Source organism: Lissotriton vulgaris, chromosome 1_1, assembly GCF_964263255.1.
Source record: "Lissotriton vulgaris chromosome 1_1, aLisVul1.2, whole genome shotgun sequence".
Lineage (NCBI taxonomy): Eukaryota > Metazoa > Chordata > Amphibia > Caudata > Salamandridae > Lissotriton > Lissotriton vulgaris.
The window spans coordinates 708,525,695-708,546,796 of record NC_141685.1 but is presented as its reverse complement, the minus strand read 5'-3'; positions in this window follow the sequence as shown (position 1 = coordinate 708,546,796).

The following is a 21,102-nucleotide window of genomic DNA, read 5'->3' as shown; positions in this document are numbered from 1 at the left end:
ATGGAAGATGGCGGACATAGAAAACCGGGCACGTTGAAATAACATAAGAGCACTTCAGATTCTGAAGGGGAAGGAAGGGCAGGTTCCATGCAGATTCATTGTAGATTTGTTTAAAAAAGTATTTCCTGAGCTGACCAGGTGAGACTGGGATAGAGAGATGGAACGAGCTCACAGGTTCCCCTTTAATATTCACCTTAGAGCTGGACAGGGGGAATCCTAAGCCTAGAGCCTTCCTAATCTCATTCAATTGTTTCTTGGCTCGAGAGGAGGTGTTTCAGTTAGCGCGACCTGATAAAAAAAGAGTAGGGGGAGCTGTTGAATTTTTTGTGAGGTCGGATCTTTGCCAACATACTGTTGAGCTTCTCTGGTAAGTTCGGCAGTTGATCACACAATTTCAAGTCAAGGGGACTCAAGCTTATTTATTGTTTCCTGCAAAGCTAAAAGTTATTTTTCATGAGCGTACTCGTTTTCACTAACGCAAGGTGAGCTAAGGAGTTCTTAAGCTCTATTTAGCGAGGTTGATTTCTATTTATCTACTCAATGTATAGGCTACTCTGAGTCTGGTACCTCCTATCTGTTCTCTTGCTAGGGTGATGGTGGATATACCTTTTTTTTCTTTTCTACTCCTTATAACTTTTTAAATTGGTAGTGAGGGCTGTTCTTTCCCATCTAACTTTGGGGGGGAGCCTTTTTCCTCTCCCTCGAGTGGTGGAATCTGCGAGGAATGGAAGGGGGTCCATGGAAGCTTGCATCTTCAGGACCATGGGTCCTAAAGCCTTCTTATGGGGGGAGGGGAAAAGGGGGAAACTGGGGTGGGGCAGGGGGATGGGGTGGGTCACTTAGGTGGGGTAAAAAGGGGAAAAAATCCACAGTAGTAATTACTCGGAAGAATATAAACAAAAATAAAATATTGATATGGTCACAAAGGGAGTACTTATGCTCTGTTATGGCATTATATGTGAAATGGTGTACTGTTCCAATGATATTTAAAGGAATAAAAATCTGTTTGTTAAATGTTTCCGGTCTTAACAATAGGTCAAAGCGGAAGAGGGTAGCTTCTGAATTGTGAATTATTCAGCCAGACCATGTGTGTATTCAAGAGGAGCACATACCCTGGCCTAAACAGCATATCTTAAAGGAGCTTGGGTTTTCGTTGATTACGGCATCTAAGCAACTCTTAATGACTCGGGTGTTGCTATTTTAGCTAAGTCAAATGAACAGATTAATGGACGCTCCTTGGCCGATAAGCTTAGTTGAATATGGACTTTGGGATAGCAAATTTACTATGTGTACCATTTATGGCTCCAATTTAGATGAGGCAGAAACTCTGGAGGAGTTAAATTTAGAGTTGGCTACTTGGGGACAATCTGGGGTAATTTGTGGGGATATAAATATCAATATGGCTAATCAAGAATTGCAGGATGGGCCTCGAAGATATAAAGGTGGTAAACAACCTGTTTTTAAAGCTTTATATCATCTAGTACATAATCATGGGTTAGTTGATGTGTGGGGTAAGTTAAATCCTCTGGATCTGGGCTATAAGTTTTATTCTTTTCCCCATAAAAAGTTAGTTTGCTTGGATTATTTTTTTGTATCTACTACCTCTTTAGTAAATGCCTCAGTCCAAATATAAACTAGGATTTCGTCTGACCATGCTCCAATTGTTTTGGAATAGAGTGCACCAGGTCAGAAGGTGCTGCCTAAGACTTTCTCGTTTGACCGGAAACTGTCTAAAGATGAATTTAGAGAATATATGATTTGCTGGATGAAGGATTTTTTTGATAATAATAGGCAGTCCGCTCATACTGCAACTATTTGGTATACGTTTAAAGCTTGTTTTTGGGGTGAAGTATTTTGTTTTGGACTCCATCAGCAAAGAAAAATTAAGTCAGAGGTACAGGGACTATAAGCAGCTCTGAGAGTGGCGGAGGAAAAATTAATTTTGGGGATTGCACAGCGAGGTAACAATATTCTGGAGCTAGAAATCTCTGTTGCTAGAGCCCGGGCTAAAAATCACGGTTTGTGGAATATGGAGAATTCTAAAAAGTATTTAGTTTATAAAAAACAAAATCATGAATATGGGGAAACAGTCAGCAGATGCCTGGCCCTACGGCTGCGCATGAAAGAATCTTCCTGTTCTATCGTGTCTCTGAAGGATAAGAATGGCCAACTATGTCAGGAACCACAACAGATACTGACTATTTTTCATCAGTTTTATACTGAATTGTAAACAAAACAGGAAGGGGCTGGGGTGGATAATAGTGTACTCTTGGAGGAGGGAATATCATATTTAGATCCTCTCGAGTCGGAACAACTGGATAGCCCAATTACAATGGCAGAACTAGAAATGGCTGTTAATAGTCTTGCCTTAGGAAAAGCGGCTGGGCCTGATAAGATTCCGGCAGAGATTTACAAGCTTTTTTTTCATCAATTAAAGGATGAAAAGCTGAATACTTTCAGGGCTGCACAGGAGGGTCATGCTCCCAAATCATGGGCAGAAGCCACTATTTTGATTTTTTGTAAAAAGGTTAAAGGACCGGAATTGGGTGTATCATATCGCCCGATCTCATTGTTAAATTGCGATAGTAAATTATACTTTAAGATACTGGCAAATCGGGGGCGTGGCTAAGATGGCGACCGGGATGGACGTGTGTTAGTGAAGCTCCCGTCCCGTTTTCTCTCCCGGGCCCTTTATTAGCACTTAAAAACCCCAAACAGTACCAACGGGGCCCTGTGGAAACCGGACTACCTGACCTGGTCCGGCGGGAGAGGCGATTGACGGCTTGCCTACGGCTGCAGAATGCCATTTAATCTTCCAGCGGCCTGCCCTTCGGAAAATGGCGACCGCGGTCACGAAATAGCGGTCGTTGATCCCTGCCGGAGTTACGGGGACTGTAGAATGCCTGGAGGCCTGGACGCGAGCTCCGCCACAAGACACAACGGCGGCGGCTGTGTCTGAGGAGCGGCCGATCGGCAGAGGGTCCCCGCGGCACCCAGGTGGAAGAGCCCACACAGAGGAAGCAAGGCAAAGAACCCAGCGCCCGGACCCGCAGTGAGTCGTTGCCCCATTAGCAGATCCCCGCTGCTCCACGACCTGTGGCTGCACGGGGGGCGACGGGAGAGCTCTGTGTGGCGAGGGTGGCGGGCGTGGAGGCCCGTAAGCCGCGGCGTTGAAGGCGACAGGCAGAGCAGCCGAGAAGCGAAAATCGAGCCCCAGGCTCGGGGGCCTACCTGCTGAGCTCCGTCTTCAGCCCAGAGAGACACGGGCTGCGACCACAAGCGGACCGGCTCCCGCCGACATCCCAAGGCGGTGGCTCAACATTGCGGGCCCCGTCCGGGGGCGATGGCATGACGCACTAGCGCCCGGCAGTGGGGCGATACCTTGAGGACCACGTGGCACCCGACTGGAGTCCCGAAATCTATCCCCAGGCTTCCCGGCCTGCTGAGGGAGGACCTTGCTGTGACAGAGCTGAGCCACATCTACAGGGCAACCCTTCGCAGGGGGGCAGGAGAAGCATCGGGCCGCATGACCTGCCGGAAGTGACTAGCGCATAGTGCAGAGGCTAGAGGTGCCAACGGTCAGTTGGTCGCAGGTCAGTGGCTTCTGGCGCGGCAGCACTGGAATGGGTGCAGGGCCACGAGTCTAACGCACAGGGACCACGCTGCCTGGGACTGTTTCTCTGGCCGCACACCTGTCCCACCACTCTCTGGTCATCATGGGTTTTGCGGCACAGGCCAGCAACGGGGCCCGGTCCGTAAAAGCAACAGGAGACTACACTTTTGTCCCTCTCTTGCCTGATGGGAGGTGCGCAGCTTCTTTGGCTCCCACGCACGGCTAGGTGGCTGCGTCTGCATGGATTGCCCTTTGGTGGTGGAGAGTGCCTGCGGCCCTTGGGGCCGGCGGACCCAATCAACATGTCTTCAGGGCCACGAAGAGGGGGCCGGACAATTACGTACCTGCTGACAAAAGGCGCCCAAAAAGGTGAAAAGAGCCCAGGGACCATGGCACCGGCAAAAGGCGCTGCGGGGCATGAAGAGGATGAAGCCCCTATCATTAAGTTGTTTTTAGAATCTCTCTTTAACACACTCAGAGACGACTTTCACACCCTAAAGCAGGACATGGCGAGCGAATTTCGGGACATACAGAAGGAGGTGGACGGCCTGGGTGAACAAGTGGCCGCCGTGGAGGGGGCTGACCACACTAGGAGTGAAGAGATAGAGCAGCTACAGCAGGAGGTGGTACGTCTCAGAGAACAACAAGTAGATTTACAAGCGCACGCAGAAGACCTGGAGAACCGCTCCCGCAGAAATGACATACGGGTCCGGGGCGTACCACTTCAGGCAGAAGGGAACGATATCTCCCTCTTCTTGCAAGGCCTTTTCCGCGATGTCCTGGGTGAGGGGGAGGATTTTGAAGTACGCATTGACAGGGCGCACAGGGTGGGCCTAGCTCGCCGAGCACCCGCCCACCCGCCGGACATTCTAGCGTTTCTTCCAGACTTTCCCCTAAAGGAACGCATCCTCCAGGCGGCCCGCAAGAAACAACCCCTTTGCTACCAAGGTCACCAATTCGCCCTCTATCAAGATCTCTCGGCGATTACCCTGCAGAAGCGCAGGACCTTCAGGCCAGCCACCACCCTGCTGCAAGAGAAGGGAATCCCCTACTCCTGGGGCCACCCATTCTGATTAATTTTTAGGTGGAACAGCATTCTCCAGCAACTTCGCTCCTTCAGCGACACGTGCACCTTGCTGGGCATAGACAAAGAAGATGATAAGAGTTTGGGAGATTCCCCAGGCCGCCCCTCGAACAGGGGCTCGCCGAGGTCCTCTAACAGCGGATGGCAGCGGGTGGGCCGTCGTCGCTTGCCGAAGCTGTCCCTCAAGCCGGATCCAACAACAGTGGCACAAGCGCAGGCGGAGGTTATTGAGGAGGTCTCTAGGGACACGGCGCCTTCCGACTGAGAACACAGGACACACGATGTGCCTTGGATGCTTACCTCTCTGCAAATCAGTACGGGGTTTCTTATCCTTTGCTTCAAGGTCAACGGGTCTGGGAGGGGACGGGGGGCCACGAAGGTTGCCACCGCCACATACTCCAACACGTAAGGACTCCAGAGGCCTGAACTGTAAATGGATAGGCCGAGGACTATGATTTGGTTGGGATTGAAGTTGGGGTTAGTGGGGTACAGGGGGGGTCCGTTGGGGCTAGGGCGGGGAGACGTTGGGTACTGGGACAAGGAAGGGAGGGGGGAGAGGTTTGGGAAAGGGCGGTTTTAGGGGGGGGAATCTCCCGGTGTGGTAAATTCGAATGGGTGTGACAGTGTGTGTGAGCTCACGGGGACTCCCGTTTTTCAGTGCAACTTTTCCCTTGTGCCGTTATGGCAGAATCCACGTTAAAGGTCGTTACTTTGAATGTCAAGGGGCTTAACAACCCCATCAAACGCAGGGTTGTGCTGTCCTATTTAGAGACCTCGGGGGAGGAAGTGTGCCTCCTCCAGGAGACCCACTTGCTTACCAAGGATTGGTACAGGATGCGCTCTAGAGCCTTCCCGTTCCAATTTTATTCTTCCACACCAGAGAAAAAGGCTGGGGTGGCTCTTTTGGTGGCACAACACTTTCGGGGGCAGATAGGAGACAAGGTAGCCGACATAAATGGGCGCTTTCTTGCATACACTCTACGGGTAGGTGGACTGACAATGGTCGTGGGATCGCTTTACGCTCCCAACTCCAAACAAGAACCATTCCTCAAAGGGGCTCTCGCCGAAGCACTAGCGACCGGCGACAAGTCCATCCTGTTAGGAGGAAACACTAATTTGGTGATTGATTCCACTAGGGACAGGTCGGGCCAGTGCTTTGGTTTTACGGGAGCGATTTCTACTGAGGGGGGGGAGTGGTTAGATGACAGGGGGTTTGTGGATGTGTGGAGGGGACACCATCCTCTGACTCCAGGATACACATTCTACTCCCACACACACCACACATATGCCCGAATTGACCATTTCCTGGGGACATCGGAGCTTGCCTCTCTCATCAAAGACATTGAAATTCTGCCAGCAGCACTCTCTGACCATGACGCTCTCAAGACGCACGTGCGGATCCCGCCAATTGTGGTGCACAACGGCAGGTGGCGCCTCAAAGAAACACTACTACAGCGCAAGGGGTTCACGCAGCATCTACACGACCGCATTGAGGAATACCTGCGCACAAATGATACCCCAGGGGTCCCTTTGACAGTGGTGTGGGGGGCACTTAAGGCGGTGGTGCGGGGGAATTTAATTGCAGTGGCCGCAGCTGACGCTAGGGAACGTAGAGATAAGAGACAGTCCCTCTTGGCACAGGTGCACGAGCCGGAACGTGCGCACAGCAGGACCGGGGCCCCTAGGATTTGGCATCAGCTCAGGGCGGCGGGGGCCCAGCTGTCGAGTCTCGACTTGGACAGGGCTGAATACGCGGCGCTACGCCTTTGCCACACGTACTACATTGGGGGCGATAGAACAGGAAGCGTGCTGGCGAGCCGCCTCAAGGCAAAAACCGTACGCTCCAAAGTCTCTTCCATTCAAGGCCATGACGGCCTCACTGCCCACGGGGATGACCAGATTGCTGAAGCATTCCTGAAGTTTTATGACTCCCTGTACGCGGCGGGACCCCCGACTGATCAAGGGACTATACAGGTCTATTCGGAAGAAGCGGCGATTACACCACTAAATGAGGCTAATTGCAGCGCGCTGGATGCGCCTATTAGGACGAAGTGATCTCGGCGATAGTGCGCCTCAAACCACTTAAAGCCCTGCGTCCCGACGGCTTCTCCGCTGGCTTTTACAAAGCCTTCTGCCCCTTGCTCGCACCACTGTTGGCTCGGCTGTTTAACTCCTTTCAGGGAAGGGCTCTATCCCCCGAGACATGTTGGAGGTGGACATCGCGGTCCTTCCCAAGCTGGGCAAAGACCCCTCCCACTCCACGGCATACTGACCCATTTCGTTACTTAATCTAGATCTCAAGCTCTTCACGGGGGTCTTAGCAGCGTGTCTGGGTCCCTGTTTGCCGGGTATCATTGAGCCTGAACAAGCGGGTTTCATCCCGAACAGTCAATGCGCAGATAACACCAAACGCCTACTCCACATCATTGACAAGGCCCATTTTCACGACTCAGATGCGGTCCTCCTATCAGTCGAAGCCGAAAAAGCGTTTTATAGGGTGGACTGGGGATACCTAGACTCGGTTCTATCGCGATTTGATGTGGGGGACCGTTTCCGCGCGTGGGTTGCCAGTTGCTACGCAGACCCGCAGGCGGTGATCAGAGTCAATGGGGTGCGTTCCTGGCCATTTGCTATCCAACGGGGCACTTGGCTGGGGTGCCCGCTCTCACCCCTGCTGTTCGTGCTATATGTCGAACCCTTTGCGCAACGGGTCAGGGACAACTCAGCCATTGTTGGCATCCCATTTGGCGGGGAACCGCATGCCATAAGTCTATATGCGGACGATATCCTTGCGGCGCTGGAGGATCCCTCGAGGTCGGTCCCAGCATTCCTGACGGAGATGGAGGCGTTCGGCAAGGGTTCAGGTTTTAAAAGGAATATTGAGAAGTCAGTCATTTTACCGCTCGGGTGCAACGCCCGCACGGCGCAGCACGGTCCGTGCTGCTACTGTGGCCTTTCGGCCCACATGTCCGTGCAGTACCTGGGCATCACCTTGACACCAAGCACGGCTCAAACGGTTGACCACAACTATACATCTCTGCTTCGTCAACTGCAGGGTGACTTGACACTGTGGTGACGGCAGCCGTTGTCGTGGCTGGGACGAGTGGCGGCCGTCAAAATGTCAATACTGCCGAAGGTCTTATATTTATTTCAAACTATCCCGGTGACCCCACCTGTGGGCCCCCTTAAGCAATTGCAGGATAGCATCCGGCATTTTGACTGGCCTGGGAGGAGGCCACGTCTTTGTAGGGATTTGACCATGCGTACCACCGCCGAGAGCGGCCTCGGAGTTCCCAACTTACTTCGGTACTTTCAAGCCAAGCAGCTCAGGTATTTCTTGGAATGGAACCGATCCGAATCGGAAAAGAGATGGCTATTCCAGGACTGGGCGATGGCCCGGATGCCCCTGTGGAAAGTACCTTTCCTGAAGCGTACTGACCGACCCAAGTACCTTCAGAGATCACCTATCACCCGTACGGTTATGCAAGTGTGGGACAAGGTGGCGGTCCCATGTGGCCTCACCACTTCCCTTCCCTGATGACTCCTCTGTTTGACAACCCCGCCTTTGAACCGGGAACGGTCCCTGGGTCATTCGCGCAATGGAGATCGTCGGAGTGTAGATCGGCTGGACATCTCTTTGATCCTCCCGGCCTCATGCAAATGCGCACCCTCCAAGATTTATACACACTCCCATTGATCCAGTGTTTCCAGTACTTCCAACTTTGGCATTGGCTTACCGCGAGGGAGGTGCAACCCCTAGTAGGCAGGTTCCTAACGGCTTATGAAAAATGACTCCGCACAAAAGAGATGGATAAACAGGCGATAACGACCTCTACAAATTGCTTAGACCACCACCCTCCACTGCGCGATCAGTGGGCCAGAAGCGGTGGGAGCGGGAATTGGGTCACTCCTTCACGGACAAAGAATGGTGAGACATCTATTTCAGGGCACATCACACCGCTCGCAACGTAGCGAGTAAAGAATCAGCTGTGAAGATTGCCTATTATTGGCATCTGACCCCCGTGCGCCTCCATAAAAGCAACCCGCGTCGGGGCCCGTTGTGGTGGAGAGGCTGTGGCCAAGTGGGGACGCTAACTCACATACTCTGGGAGTGCACAGACATCAGGAAGTACTGGACACAGGTGCTGCGTGATATCGATAAACACTTTGAGACGGAGATTCCCAGATTCCCAGCTTATGCAATACTTGGTCTTCCTAACGCACTCACATTCCCCCTTAAATCACTCAGAGGGAACAGATGGGGTTGGCTATGGGAGCCGCGACACAACACATACTATCAATGTGGGGCACTACAAGGAAGCCTGCACACACAGGGTGGCTCCACAGGCTGTGGTTCACAGTGGGCATGGAACGGATACAAGCTTCCCTCACTCAAACATAGGATTCCTTCCTAGATACGTGGCAGCCCATGGTCTCCCTCCTGTCCGATGAATTCAATGGGCTCACGTGCCCCAAATTCCTCAGGGTTTACGCCTGGCAGACGACTTCAGGCGCAACCGGACGACATTGACTGAAGCCACACATTGTCTATACTTTTCCTATGGTTGTATAAATGCTTTTCGTCCACACGGGGGGGAGGGACTAGGGAAGGGGAGAGTTTGAAGGGGGGAGGGCACTTGTACTTGAAGGGATTCTTTGCCTATATTGCTACTGGGCTCCTGGCCTTCACCTACCCTCAGGGGCACATTCCCGCACGCCAACGTGAGGCTGCCTTCTGGGGCTGAGGGAGGGATCTATTTGCCGATATGTCATTTGTTTGCTGCACAAAACTTTAATAAAAAAGATTTAAACAAAAGATACTGGCAAATTGCTTATCTAAGGTTATCAGCTCATTAGTCTCTGCAAAACAACATGGCTTTATACCATCTCGAGGGACTGTTACCCATGTAAATAAAGTGGTCACACTTTTTGATGTTGCCCATACTGTAAAACGAGATTTAGGGCTAATTTTTTTGAATGCAGAGAAACCATTCGATCGGGTGGAGTGGGATTATTTATGGCAATGGATGTGCCGAATTAGTTTGGAAGGGATATATGACCGCGTTGCAGGTACTATACACCTCACCGATCACTAAGATTACCGCAATGGGTTTATTATCAGAATCCGTCAGAATCTCTAGAGGCACCGAGCAAGGTTGCACCTGCTCGCCACTTTTATTTGCTTTATATATTAATCCTTTTGTTGAGCAGTTGGGCAACAGTCCCCGTATCAAGCCTTTTTATGTACATGATATTCCATTCTCAGACTTTGATTATGCTGACAACATTGCTGTGACTTCGGCTGATCCATCTTTTGCACTTGAATAGATTTCGCGATTAGCAATAATGTTTGGCCAGGTGTCCGGTTATAAACTCAATGTGACTAAAATACAAATGCTTTGTTCAGAGAACATTGTTTTTCATGATGTTAGAGTGTTAAAAGAAGTAACATACTTGGGCATTAAAATAAGGACATCGATGTCTGAGGTGGTTGACGCCAACTGGAATGCGATGTTACAGAGTGTTAAAGTCTCGCTTGATAAATGGGGACAACTACATCTTCAACTAATCAAAAGTGGAAGGATCACTTGTCCTACATTTGAGAATCACTTGTCCTGCATAACATTGGGTATGCGGTCTTGGTTCTAGTCCCAATAAAAAAACCCTCATTAACGTGTTGTTTTTGTGGTTGTCTCTGAGCGGTATATTTACATTCTCCGCTTCTTACACACGTTTTTGCAAAATCATGGGGTTTAGTGGTTTTGCAACCTCCACCAGGAGGTAATACCCTTTGTTATAACAGTAGTGACCAGAAATGGTGCTCGTGAAATGGTGAAGTGAATTTAAAAGTCTCTCGGTTCCGGATATAACTTTTTATTCGTTCCGGGGTCTTTTGAGACAGTAAAACTAATGTAGGTGATTGAGGAGTTTGTTATGGCTCTATCACGCAATGATTGTGAAAAAGGTCGACATGTTTCAGCACTTGTTCGCCAACAGGTCGGGTGGGCTTTCTTCAGGACCAGGGTGAGGTGAAAAGGTGAAGGATACTCCTAAGAATTACTTGGTGTATCTCGTTTCAGAACGTCATTCATTATTGTTCTGATAAGGTCCTTTATTGGTACCTATGAGAGAAGGGTGTATAGAAAGTGATAGCTAAAATGAAACAAAGGGAAGGGATATGGGAAAACTATAACATTATTTACAGTGACATACACTATCCAGTGTGGTAGGGTATGATCGATTTTATACTCGCTCTCCAACCCCTGCACAATGGGTCAGGTCAACTCTCTCGGTGGCTTAGGCAAACTGAATATTGGTCGACAGTCGGGTTTATGCATGGATATTGACTGTATCGATGTTTAGTGAAAAACGAATATCATTTCTCTTTTATAGGCACATTCATTGGTTCTCATCAGTCATTCACTCATTCATTTTCAGTCTTGAAGGCGTATTTCATGTACCTTCTTTTTTCATAATTCATACATCCACCATATATTCAGGGAAATGGTTCATATAGCAAATATAAATAACACCCTATCCAGTGAGTGTCATTCCAGCATGCAATTAGCTTCGTCGTGCTTTTTTGATGCTTTCTTTTGTTTGCGAGGGCATGCGTATGGTAAACGAACTTTAAGGCATTCAAGTGCGTGATTATGCGCGCTAGTACGACGCGTGCTCTCGTCATTCACATACCTTTTTTATTGGTCTATTTTGACCTCATCGGAATCTGTGTGGGTCAGCGGGGGCCTAATATAACAAAATAGGACTTAGTACATCTTGTTTTCAGAGTGATACATTACGGTTTTGTAGCGGTCGTTCTCTCTGCTACCTTCGGCCACCTCGTCACTCGTCTTGTGCTGACTCTGCCACTGCAGTCCCGGAAACTCGTTCTACTTCCGGGTTCAGTGTTTTAGTTCGTGTGAAAGGATAAACATGGTCAAAAGACTGCGCTGAGTCTTTTTTTGTGATAAGATGTTAATTCCGAAATATTTTTAATCCTTATGTATTGATAAGTCGCACTTTTTACGATTATTTTAAGGGGTGTTATTTTAGAAAATGCTATGATTTCTGGAGCCAGTTATTGTTGAATGTATCATTAGTTCCATTTCACTTATAGATACTCCCCCATGGGATGCTATCATTTAGTCCTTCACGGTCTGTGCCCAATCTGTGCACCCATCTTTGCTCTTTTTCGAAGAGGATGTTTTCTGCATTGTGGTCTTTTTGGGACAGGGTTTCCAAGACAACACAGGTTAGGTCATTTACTGTGTGTCTCGCCTCCAGAAAATGTGTTGACATTTTGGTTGTTGCTTTCTTACATTTGATGTTGCTTTTGTGTTCACATAGGCGAAGCTTCACTTTCCTACAAGTCATGCCTATGTAACGTTTTTCGCAGGGGCATGTGATCATATAGATCACATGGCTTGTGTTACAGTTAGTGTGATTCCGTAATTGCCATTTTAGATTTGGTAATAGTTGAATCTCCTTTGTTACCTTCGTTAGGTGGCAGACTGAGCAGGAACCACAGGGATAATGGCCAGTGACTGGGTTGGTATTCCAAGGTGACATCATTATTGCTGGTAGTTTTTTCGGTTGGGGCCTGGTATGTACAAGTATATCTTTTAAGTTTTTGGTCCTTTTATTTGCAAACCTGGGTTTGGGCCATTTGATATTCGCAGATGTCAAAATTCTCCAGTTTTTGTTCACACTTTTTTTTAAATTGTTGCTTCCAGGACCATACGTAGTTACACATGTCAAAATTTCTATGTCTGGCAGGTTCTAGGAGTCCGTCTCTGTTTTGATTACGTGGTCTCTTCTTGCATTTTTCGATAATTCTTGATGGGTAATTCCTGTCTCTAAGTTTTTCACTGAGTTCATTCGCTTGTTTTTTGTATTCTGTGGTCTCGCTGCAATTCCTGCGTAACCTCAGGAATTGGCGATAGGGGAGATTTTCCCTAAGTGGTCTAGGGTGATAGCTTGAGAAGGAGAGTAAACTGTTTTTAGATGTTGGTTTATGATAAGTTTTTGTTTGGAGAGTGGACCCTTCTGCGTAAATGGTGATATCCAGGAAATCTAGATGTTTTTTATTGGCTGTGTATGTAAACTTCAGCCACTCATCACATGCGTTTATCCAATTGTGAAAGTTTTTCAAGCTCTCCATATCTCCCTCCCAAATCAGTATGACGTCGTCAATGTAACGACACCAAAACAGAATTTGTTTTTGGAAGGGATTTGCCGGGTTGTTGATATACTGTGCCTCAAAGCTACTCACATACAGCCCGGCTACGCTAGGCGCAAAAGAGCTGCCCATAGACGTGCCATGGCATTGCAAATACATGGTGTCATTATACAGGAAGTAGTTTTCTGTAAGAGCCATCTTGCAGCATTCTAACACAAAGTGTCTTGGAGTTTTGTGATCCCAGTCCAGGTCAAAGAGAGTTGTTTCTAACATCTCTAGAGTCTGTTGTTGAGGTAAGCTCGTATAGAGGCTCTCGACGTCTAATCCAACTAACAGCATAGTTTCTTCTGAATAGTTGAGGGTTTTTAAGAGATTGAGTAGATCCCGGGTGTCTTGTAGGTAGGTTGGTGTTCTCTGGACGATTGGTTTTAGGTATTGGTCCGCAAATTGAGACAGTGGTTCTAGTGCTGAACCAATTCCAGACACTATGGGTCTTCCTGGTGGTGGAGTACGTTCCTTATGCGTCTTTGGTAAGGAATAGAAATACGGAATTCGAGGGTTAGTTGTTTCCAAGAATTCTGCTTCTTTTTTTGAAATCCAGTTGTTTAATTCTGCTTTCTCAGTCATCAATTTTATCGTCATTTGTAGTCTTGGTGTGGGATCAGTGTCTATCTTGCGGTAAAATTTTTGATCAGATAGTAGGTCCAGGCATTGTCGGCTATACCCTTCTTTTGTGAGGAGTACAATCCCTCCCCCTTTATCCGCTTGTTTTATGATTATGTCTTTATCCTCTTTTAGTTCTTTCAGGGCCTGTTGTTCTACCCTTGATAGGTTTTGAAAAGGTTATTTGATGGTATCTTGCAAGTTATCTATGTCCTTCATCAGTGCTTGTTCGAAAGTTATTATTTCGATGGGTACTTGTGAGTTCAGAGGGCAGAAAGTAGATTTTTTACGAAGGGTAGTATCTCCATCTGATGTATAGGGAGGTTGATTTTCAAAAAAGGATTTGAGTTTTAGTTTTCGGCAGAATTCAGCTGCTTCACACTTCATTTTGAAAACATCTAGGTTTGGTGTTGGTACATAACCAAGTCCTTTGTTGAGTACATTTTCTTGATCTTTTGTCAGGACTTTGTCTGATAGATTTACTATGAGGTTGTTGTGCTTGTTCCCGCTCTTCCTTTGGTTACACTCCTGGTTTGTACTTGTCGTGGTTGCTCCTGCCAGGTTACTCCTCTTTGTCGTGGTCCTCGGTTGTTCTGGCCTCTCCCTAAAAAAGGACGCCCTTGTTGGAAATTCTGTTGTTGCATTGCATGATTCATTGGGGTTGGGCCCTGGAAATAAGGGTCCACCCACCCCTGGAAGTGAGGATTGAAAGGCGGAAAGGGGATCATTTGGTGATTCATTGGGTATTGAGGTATTCGCCACTGGTTGCGTCCTCGTCTATTGCCTCTCCTGTTGCGGTTCCTTCCTCTGTAGTTCGTGGAAGACTCAAACTCATCAACTACATCTTACCTTAATTGGTAGAAGCAACATCATAAAAATTAATATTTTACCTAAGGTCCTATATATATTTAGATCAATTACCTTGGAGGTGGCAGGAGCTCAGTTGCAACATCTTCAATCTTTATGTGTGAAGTTTATTTGGGCCCCTGGTAAATCAAGACAAGCTATTAGATTTATGACGCTACCAATTGAGAGAGGTGGCTTAGCCATACCGGATTTTGCTTTATATTTTTATGTATGCTTTTTGCTAAAAAATGCGGGTATTATTGATTGGGGAAGGAGTGGCTAGTACAGCAGAGGCACCTTCGATCTTTGAGATCTTGTTGGGATCTGAGGCCCGACAATGCCTGTTTAAAGAAATTGATGGCAGTTATTTTAAGCTGGCAAGGTTCAAAGTAGTGGACGGAGCCTTTAAAGTATGGAAGAGAATATGAAAATTATGCCTACATGGGAGGGAGGGTCACTCATGTCCTCTGTAAGAACTAGCGAGACAATATAATCTGTTTAATCTTCAGTTATTCAAATTTCTTCGAATTCTGGATTTGTTATCACGGAAAAATGTTATGTTTGCACCTAACTTACTTGTTGAGGCTGTAAGGCGGAAGGAGAAAATTGGGGTGTTGTATAAGATATTATTATCGTATAGATCAGATGATTTAGGAAAACATAATGCTAAATGGTCTATAATTTTGGGGCAACATATCCATTGAGGATACTATCCCTAGATCTCGGGATGTGCTATTGTCGGCTAATTTGAAAGTGCAATTTTTTAAATCTGTTTTTGTTTTGTATTATGCTCCAGCTCGTATGTTTAAGTGGGGGGGGCGGGTATGATGGAAAATGTTTTTGTTGTCGGGGAGATAATACCGATAGACTCCACATTTTCTTTAGTTGTAGCAAACTGTCTGGATTTATAGCGGATATAGAGACATTTTTGTCTACAATTATTGGGAGTCCGATGAGGATTACACCCGCCATAATGTTATTAGGGATGGGGACAGATACTGATAAGGGGACACCACTGTATAAACATCGTCATTTGATTTTTACTGCAATGACAGTTGCTCGGCTGTGTATTGCCTCTGATTGGCTTCAAACAGAACCCCCCACATTTAAAATGTATAATCCTTTCAATTAAGAATTGAGTTTATTTTCTGTTAAGGGGGTTAAAAAATGCAAGATTGGTCAGAGTATTTGGGGGGCTTTTTGTGACCATATGAATTTGTGAAATTGTCACACTAATAAGTTGTACTGTTTTTGTATGCCACTGTATGCTACTGTGGAGCAATAAAATAAAAACATTTAAATAAAAGCCAATGCTTGTTTTGTGTTTTGTTGTTTTAAAAAAAAAAAGGCATACCTTAAACTCAAATGTCCAATTGCCTAAAGCTAAGAATTGTTTAAAGCTAAGAACCACGGAGCGGGGAGACCAGTGGAGCACAGAGTGAAGATGGAAAATATATCATGAGGTGAAAGAGAGGACTTGGTATCAAGGAAGAGGAGTGAAGGGCTATTACTGTTCTAGGCAGAGCAGAAGGTCCAGACACGACGTGCCCAAACGATACGTCTATACAAAAGGGTTATCGTGCTGTTCCTAACAAAAGAAAGGGATTGGTACAGTCAGTGATGCAGGTGAATTATGGTAGGGTAGTCAAAAGGTCACCCTGGGAATACATTTTGTTGGATTTAATGCCCTCACACACCCTTTCAGGTGTCATGCTTCATCATTTGGGCCTGCTCCTCGTTGGGTCGGCTTTGCAATACCCAACGGGCAACACCTCATAGAGGGGCTCTTTAGCAGAGATCTTTTTCCAACTGCCGTATGGATGAAGTGCGGGTATGGGGCCAGAACTAAGTGGTAGACGTGGATGTGGTGGGTTAAAATAAAGCTAGTGGTACCAGGAATACTTTATTCAGAAGGGCCACTGCCTTAGTTAAAAACGATTAGCCTGGAGGTGAGCAATGGAAAATGATGTTTCCAACTCTTATCCAAGGATTATTGTAGTCCGGTCAACATGTTTCTCGCTATAGTGAGTTTGTCTAGCGATTCTTCAGCGATTCTTCAGGACCAAGAATGACTAACTAGCAGGTATCGAATGGTGAACGAAACTGTCTACACTAATTTATCTAGAGTGTGGTGTATGTATGCTCGTATGGCTACCACACTGATGGGTGGAGGGGATAACAATATTATATTACCCTTCTTCAAGTTGTGATTGCCAGTACCTAGCGTTAAAAACAATCAGACAACGACAGTGTCCAGCGGGTAAAGCTTCCGGGAGATCTTCCACCATAAGGTTGGTATTTCCTGAGCTTCGCTTTTAGCACCTACCCATCGCCGCTGGAACCGGGTGGCCGGGGAGATAATACCGATAGCCTCTATATTTTCTTTAGTTGTAGCAAACTGTCTGGATTTATAGCGGATATAGAGAAATTTTTGTCTACAATTATTGGGAGTCCGATGAGGATTACACCCGCCATAATGTTATTAGGGATGGGGACAGATACTGATAAGGGGACACCACTGTATAAACATCGTCATTTGATTTTTATTGCAATGACAGTTGCTCGGCTGTGTATTGCCTCTGATTGGCTTCAAATGGAACCCCCCACATTTGAGTCATGGCGGGCTAAAATGTATAATCTTTTCAATTAAGAATTGAGTTTATTTTCTGTTAAGGGGTTAAAAAATGCAAGATTGGTCAGAGTATTTGGGGGGCTTTTTGTGACCATATGAATTTGTGAAATTGTCACACTAATAAGTTGTACTGTTTTTGTATGCCACTGTATGCTACTGTGTAGCAATAAAATAAAAACATTTAAATAAAAGCCAATGCTTGTTTCGTGTTTTGTTGTTTTTAAAAAAAAAGGCATAGCTTAAACTCAAATGTCCAATTGCCTAAAGCTAAGAATTGTTTAAAGCTAAGAACCACGTAGTGGGGAGACAAGTGGAGCACAGAGTGAAGATGGAAAATATATCATGAGGTGAAAGAGAGGACTTGTCATGGTTTTCAAAAAAAGTGAGACAACAGCCGATTAGACCTAAAGAGAGCACCTCTATGTGACAGGGTGTGAATAATCTCTAGGAATAGTATTAGAAGGCTACAAGAGTAAAGGAAAAAATTGATGAGAAATGATGACAGATTGATTATAACGAGGAGGCGAGAAAGAGAGAGGGCTCACAACCGAATAGATCAAAAGAAAGGGCCTACATGCATATAAGCCGGAGAGTCAGTTAAACATTTGGTGCAAGCATACATTGTAATTCCCAGCGAGGTGTTCTCAGACTTCCATTCTTCCACAGATTGGTAAATAGAGAATCATAAAGTGGGAAATAGTAACAGTTGGTATTTCCAGTGCATAGAAATGGTTAAAATATGGTGATATAAGCATTCAACTATTAATTAGTTGTGTTGCATGTTGAATAATCACACATTGTGATATAAATAACCTCCACACATGACTTTGAGGAAGAGAGCAGAGTCTGAGAAAGGAACAGAGATCTAAGGTGACAGAGTTAGAAAAATCAGAGGTGACAGTGAGAAAGGGACGTGAGTTCTGCTGTATGTGAAAAAACACTGGATTTGCTTGCCTTCATCCCTGGCTAACTAGAGTGACTCAAAGGGTTATTTGACTGACCTGTTCTGAACTACAGGGACACAACAAGCTACAGATGGCCTTTTGCAACTGCCTAGTTGACCGGCTACAACTGGACTTGCTGGACCCCTGATGGCCTATGCGAGAGTAAGTCCTGATCCCCAAAAGGTGCCTCCCCAGGTCCCGGACCCTGGGCTGGCATCAGAAGTCACACTTATTCAAGAAAAGGAGAAGTTCTGAAGTTTTCGGCTGTTCACAACCGCAAACTTACCCGTTCACACCAAGGTTCTGCCGCCTGTAATGACAGCCAATGCGAGGCTCTGGTGACCACCAGTGACGACCGCCTACGTGAGATCTGCACTTTGAACTAAAGCAATGACAGACTGTGGTGACCGCAAACACGAAGCTCCAGCAGCATCCGACTGGGTATTTGTGCCACATCATCGACCATCCATGATGCCAGGCCTGGTCTTTGAGCTATGGCGATGACTATCCTCTACTCTCTTCCTGCCCCTTGCAGCCTCCTTCTCTGCATATGGAACTCTTCGCGCTGGTATTTGAGAAGGTAACTTTTTCAGCTGAATTAATCTGATCCCTGTTTCCGGCCCATGCTCCATCACGCACAGCCTGAATTTGTGAATTTCTCCTGGTCTAGCATGGCCAGAAGACTAAGAGTGGTGCTTTGTGCTTTTATGCATAATATCTACCTTAAACCTTGATACTGAATATGTCCAGTTCTGCTTATTGGATTCCTGTTTTTCTAGTATAATTTTTTTGTTATCATTTACTCTATTTTTCTAAATAGTTTTAGGGTTTTTATTTGTTGTGTTTATACTTTATTACTGTTTGTGTGCTACATAAATACTTTACACATTGCCTCTAGGTTAAGCCTAACTTGCTTTATACCAAGCTACCAGAGGTTTAAGCGCAGGTTAATTCATTTTCTTTTGTGCCCTTACAAGGGTTGAGGTTGCTGCTTGAGTGGAGCTCCATCTCCCTCAATCAATAACCCTACTGCTTACAATCATGTAGCAAGCATAACACAAAATCGACAAAATGATGCAAATTACCCCGGCATAATTTTAATTTCACCCAGGCCTTATGCATGGTTGAATGTTATGATTGGGGCAAACCCGACACCTTCTCTCTACCACAATGAATTCACAGTACTGAGTAAAGCAGACATCTGGGAATGTCAGGGAATAGAGGGCTGGCTGGAGGGAAAGAGTTGAGAAACAAATATCCACTCATTCTCCCATAAATACAAAGGCATTTCCAGCAGAGATCTGGTGTGATCTGAAGAGGGAGCTCAGGGCCATATTATCAAGAAAGGGCGATACATTATCGCCGCTTTTCTCGGCAGGCAACTGCTTAGTGATAATGGGCTTGATAATATGCCCTTGTGAATTCCCATAGAAGCCCAGGTTCTGGTGTTAACCTGGGCTTCTATGGGAATTCACAAGGGCATATTATCAAGCCCATTATCGCCACTTTAGCGGCAGTTTCCTGCCGATTAAAGCGGCGATAATGTATTGCCCTTTCTTGATAATATGGCCCTCAGTTCCCTTTTTCAGTGAGTGCTCCCACAGCTTTTTATTGAATAGGAATCCACTTGAATGTCCCAGCTGCTCATTTGAGCTACAATTGTGCTGTACTAAATATCTAAAATAAAAATAATACAAACGCCACATGGCCAGACCCTTGGACCTTTCCAGAGCCTCCAATTTATCTGGCACCATGGTGTCTATGGTGAGCAATTAACATACCTTGTTAAGTTACTCAAGGAGTGGTAAACCTTGACAAAATTCTATTTTGACTTAACTTATCAACTTTATAATTAATATACATTTCTAGTGTAAAAAATGGGCATTTAAACACTGTGGTGCAAATTATAATTGCAACAAGTACTTGGTGCATTTGTGCACTCACTTTACGTATCAGGATAGCAAAATGAAAAATAATGCAGTTATGTAGCATTTGCACCGATTTTGCATGCACTAGTTTTTTGCTCGTTTTGAGCAACAGCTGGAAGGTAAGGGAAAATGTGAGTGCAAAACCTGACAGAGCACAAAATGGCTTACCGTTTGACATAAAATAGTGCAACAATGGACTCAAATAGAATTCCCTCCTATTTTTTCTCTATCACCATTGTATTTTTTTCTCTACCACCATTGTATAGAACCTTTATTTTGAGGACCCAGTTTGCACATGTTTAGGGTCTTTGCCGGCATGATTTGCACCAGGCTGTGGGCAAACTGCAAATATTTTTGTTTGTACTCCTCAGACGGGGGAAACGTTATTTAATTACATTAGCTTAGACATAAAGTATATCAAACGAGAGAAATGTCATTTCATTTAAACACACCATATCCATCCCTATTTCGGATTACATGTTCCATAACTCCTGTAGGTACTGGATTCGCTCTCAGAATCCCTAATATCGTTAGCAGTGAAGTTTTTGTATTAAACTTGAGACAAAAAATTGCCCTCGGAGTAGATTTTTCCGGGTATGCGGCGAATGACCTTAGCCTGCCTTCTTGGACTACTCTTGCATTTCATTGGAGGCAACGGAGAATGAAGGGCACGCGCTCGCGCGCACGTACGCACGCTCGCATGCTCGCACTTCAGGAAGTTCACATAACGAACAATGTCGTCACCCGCTTATCAGTTCATGCCTCTGCAGCCATAAACTCATTATGAACATGCAAGTGCTCCGCTGTTTCTTGATTGGCATGTAATACTTCGCCTAAAGCACAGTAAACTGAAAAGAAATCTGTTGATGTAAACCATCTTTGTGAAAGGGGTTTTGCTTGGCTTTTTTTGGAGGGTTGATAGAAGATATTTTACATTTTGTATCCGCTTTCCGTCTTCCAGGTACTCGCAGAGACACAATTGACATGTCGTCTTGGGCTATTTTGAGATCTGGGTCTATCAAGTAACCAGTTTGTGACAGTTGTTGCAGGTGGCGGGCACCACACTCGTTTTGGGTATTCGGATGGTACCTATTTTTTATCATCAGACTTTTACCCAGGGCGAGAGCAAGAAAAGCAGAGAACAGAAAAAGACGAAGTAGAAGAAAAATAGGAAAATGGTGGAAGCAGGAGACAAATAGGAACATGGTGGGAA